Below are 5,039 nucleotides of genomic sequence, written 5' to 3' on the forward strand. Positions count from 1 at the left end.
AGAAGAGTGAGTCTAGGAATTGGACCAAACGTTCTTTAGCAATAGGGTTTCAGTTAGAGAGAGAATGTGAGTGTCAGCAAATGGGAAGAGACTGTCACAATGATTAACTGGAGAAAATTGTAGGAATGCAGATATCAATAGGGACATTAGAAAATCAGGCAAAGTATAAAGTGAGTGATAGGATTAGATATTTTCAACAGGATTGAGGTTGAATATATAATCTTAGGAAGAAACAAACATGTAGTCACCAATAGGATTGATATTTGAGAGCATTAGGCAACCTGGACATGGATGTTTTTCGTAATCCATGCTCTCTTTTCATTTAGGCTTTGGTACAATCATAAGTGTGACCTTTGTATTTTGTGTTCAGAATACTACTGTGGTAAAATGTATATGTAGATCAGGTGACATGAGTATTTTTTCCACCATTACGGGGAGCAAAATTCTGAAAAATTATAAATTAGTCCTGGGGATACAAATAGGTGTACCCTATGTTGATGATTATAGAGATGATGCATGAATAGACCATGTTGTGAATAAAGTATATAACTGGTTCCAACTTTAAATAATGGATTGAATTTACCTCTGAAAATATATCAAAAATCTTATATATATATATATATATATATATATATATATATATATATATATATATATATATACATTCATTCCAACGAGTTATATATCAAATGGTAATATTAGGGTTACAGTTTTTCATGAAAAGTGTGTGAGTTTTGCTTCAAAAATGTTTATGCAACCAAAAATAATGTGTTTAGAAAGAAGTCTAGTGAAAAGACCAGTAAAGAAAAATGGAGGAATGCATGTGTTCTGAAGTAGGAAGTGATTGCAGGTGAACCAAATGCCTACAAATTTGTGAACTTGTGGATGAAAAAATATATTCTATGATGTCCATAAACTGAAGAAATTGTAATGTACAAGTGTTGAATAAAAATGAACTTCAAAATACACATCATGTTCCATAGGATTCTACTTGCATTGATGTTAAACTGGGTCAGTTACTGTAGAAATATTAGGATTTCTAAGCACCAATCACTGAAGTTAGTTTTCAGTACTAGGAAACCAATATGTATTTCAGGTGGTTGAGTATTTCTGAGAATAATCTTGTGAAATGTTGTTTATAAATACACATACGGAACATGAATGAATTTAAGGAGTGTATAATAAGACACTTATATTTCATATTTTGGAAAATCTGGAGAATACACACACACACACACACACACACATTAATATGTAGCAATATGTATAAAAATTGAAATTCACCATGAAATATAATTCATCCACATATCCAAAAATATTCGTTTTACTGAACATGGATTTATATTAATTATGTATAATGTTATTCACTAGGAAGCTCACCCACACATTGAATTTGCTGGTCCGCCAGTATTTAGGGGGAGTCATCTCTTCTCACAATTTTTATATTCCAAAGTCAGTGAGCTCATAGAATGTATGTGTGATACCAGATAGGATACTATATATGCATAAAAATACATTTGCTGAATAGGCTACAGAGAAAGAGAGACAGGAATTATGTGTTTACTTTAAAAACTCATGGAGAAATATTACAATGAAAAGTTGACCAGATTTATAACACAAACTCTTGAGAAAGCAGAAGGCAAATCCAAGTATACACCATGCTTCTAATGAAAGGCCTGTATTTCTATTCAGTTAGATTTTTTTTTCTCCATCATATAAGGATTAGTAGTCAGAGTCTAGTAGGGTATGAGTTAGTGTCAGGGATTCAGTATTTCACATGGAATATTGGAAAATGAATCTAATGTGTATGCAAACATGTGATACACAAAAATCTTCCCACTCTCATCCAGAACAATGCCTTGACATAACCATTGCTCTAAGTAAGACACAATTAGAGGAGAGGAGTTATAAAATCTGTAAATACATATGTGGAATGGAAATTGCTCAGGAGTTCACAACACTGGACGTGGTAGAACAGTTTCCAAAAGTAAGGGAGAGGGTAAACACTCCACAAACATGGAACTCTGCTGGCCTAAAGACTTCTTGAGAAATTTCCTCTGAGGTTGGGCACATGAGATATATGTAATTGTCCGGAGATTTAGCTTCCTTTGTAGTGATACCATCATATCTGGGTCAGAATTTATGTGACCTGGAGGACATGGTTCCTTATTTTCTAATGAACATGAGGCAGAAGTTCTGAATTCTCTCTTTGTAAATAAACTGTGGCCACCGGGTGCTAAGTGTCTTCCGGTGTGGTCTGTGAAGCCATTTGGTCATCCTCCATTTTTCGTGGTGTTTCTTACTGCTGCACTGGGAGTTTGGTATTGGCTTCACAAAATACAAGGAGTTCAACTGGGACACAATGCTGGAGGGAGTTCTTTCACATGTGGTTGGTCAGGGTCTCCATGAGAATGTATGAACCAGGATCCTATCCCACATAGCTTTCCCCCTTGACTATAGCAACCTGACCCTGAACATTGCCCTGAAACCTCTCCATATAAAAAGATGCCTTTATATATAAGGATCTGCTGCCTACACCATGTCAGTCTCAAGTGTTTTGGAAGCCAATGGCAGATCCAAGTGGTCCTGCCAAAAATATTAATTCACACACCTACAGTCCACTTCTCTACACCCACTACTCAGCAGGCTCCAACTTACTGGCATCTCTGTTCTACACCATTTTTACGAAACCCAGTCAATCAAGGCACTGTCTGGTACACTCATGATCAGCAACAGGATATCCAAAGTTCTCCAGTGCCACCTGGTCATGGGAATTTCAAAAATTTCATGGTATTTATCTACCCATTTTTCAAGGATGAAGTTGGAGGCACTGTAGGTTTCAATTCATTCAGGAACCATTAAATAGTGAGGAAGCTCATTTCAAAGAAAGCTCTAAAGAACACTCACAGCTAAGCCTTCCCAAAGAGTGGCCAAGAGGTCACATGAATCCAGGGCCATTGATGTCTACAATGTGAGGTCCATGTGTGTTTGGACTCTCAACTATGGCTGCCAAGTATTTAAGAATAAAATCATGTGATATCCTGGCTTAGATTCCCCGAGTTCTGTGGAAAGCCAACGTGGGCCTAGAACTCAGGTTGCAAGAGCGATTCTTATGCGTGGCCTCCTAAAATTCCAACACTATTTATTGCAATACTTCTCTGAGGTCAGGTCCAGAACTCAGTCTGTAAGGGGAATCACACCAGAATTGAAGCCCAGGTGGACCCAGTCATCACTTCCAACATCCACAAAAATGACCACAATTTAAACCAAAACACTCCCACATGGCCCTCATTTTCTTCCATATAGGCACTCATCATAACCTCTGGCTGGAGGTTTCCATGAGGGTCGCAGACCAAGACACTGTCCAAAATAAGCCTAAAGTTAGGGTGGCTTGGACACACTTTCTGTGAACCAGTAGTGATCAAATAGGCCTGCGCTTAATACTGCTCCACTTTACCAATTTGAGGCCTACTGCCTGTGGGGTTTAGATTCTTAATGTGAATTGGAGTCATGAGAAAACCCAAGCACCTATGACCTAGCCTCTGCAGGTTTGGAAGAACTCATTTGACCCAAAGGATCCCTATTCGTACTTGATAGAGGTCAGGAACCATAAAGAGGAAGGCGAGAGACTTCATCCCAATGACTGCTCTTTTGGCCATTTTAGTTTTGGATGCACACATGGGATCTTTCTTTAGATCCATCAGGTGCTGAGAATCTAAGCCACAGCCTCACACATGACCAAAGGGCTGATTTAGACACATCCATTTCCAAAGCAATTAAGCATAGAGCCACAGGTATGCCCATTCATTTCCATTTGAAAACTTTTTTCTTCAGGCTTCAAAAAGGGGTGGCCTGAGGCAAAGACCTTCCTGACATTCAGGACAACAGAACAATAGGTAAGCAAAAGGCCCAAAGCAGGGTTTCTTCACTGAGACTCTCCTAGTCACATTGATATCTGAGTTTTCTGAGATGCTCGCCATTATCTTCAGCTATCCAGTTCATGGCCATGTCACAGAGCTTGGAGGTGGTATATAACCTGGACACAAAACCATGGTCCTATTCTGGAGAGTTGCCAGAATTCAGGAACATCAGGAACTTAGGTAGATATCAGGGGTTGCCCATCGATAAGATAAGCTGCTGTTTATTCATAAATGGGGCAGGATGAATGATGGGAAGCTTTCTACTAGACACGACACATCCATTGATGCATTCTCTTTTCTAATGTCTACAACCATGGACACAATGGGATACACAGATATAGAAACACTTCTTCTCATCGTTCAGGTTTGGGAACATGATTGAGTGGAAAACTGGCTCTATTATTGTAAGGCATTTGAAGGCAGGGAAATGAGAAGCAGACTAAGTGCAGACCCAGACTCTCAGACTCTAATAGATCATCTGTGGGGATCCGTATTCAAAATGCATACTCTGACTGACCTGGCCTGCACATCTATGTTTTCTTCCATGTAAGGTGATTCCAATGATCACTATCTGCCGGCCACCATGTAACGAGGTCAGGAAAGGATTTCCTTTTAGCAAAACTAAATGCAGAGCCACTGGAACATCAAATGTAATAAAGTTATTGCATACATGTAGTTTTTATTCTGATCTTGTCTCTTGGCAAGTGATAAGAACTCAAAGTATAGAATTTATTTTTCTTAGGTCTAATCCTTAAATTGGGAATTAAGAAAGAGTGGTGGACTGGGGTTGTAGCTTAGTGGTAGAGTGCTTGCCTTGCATGCATGAGGCACTGGGGTCTATCCTCAGCAACACATATAAATAAATAAATAAATAAATAAATAAATAAATAAATAAATAAATAAATAAATAAATAAAATGAAGTCATTGTGTCCATCTACAACTAAAAAAGAAAAGAAATGAAAAAGAAATGGTGGGGATAATTCATAGACAAAATGCAAAATATAAAGAATCAAGACCAGAGATCAAGATGTTGCTTTTGAAAAGTTCCTGGGAAGGAGAAATGTGGAAGAAACAAAATAAGTTAGCTGGGTAATCTTGGAGGGAATGATGGGGAAACT

Source organism: Callospermophilus lateralis, unplaced genomic scaffold (genome assembly GCF_048772815.1).
Source record: "Callospermophilus lateralis isolate mCalLat2 unplaced genomic scaffold, mCalLat2.hap1 Scaffold_289, whole genome shotgun sequence".
Lineage (NCBI taxonomy): Eukaryota > Metazoa > Chordata > Mammalia > Rodentia > Sciuridae > Callospermophilus > Callospermophilus lateralis.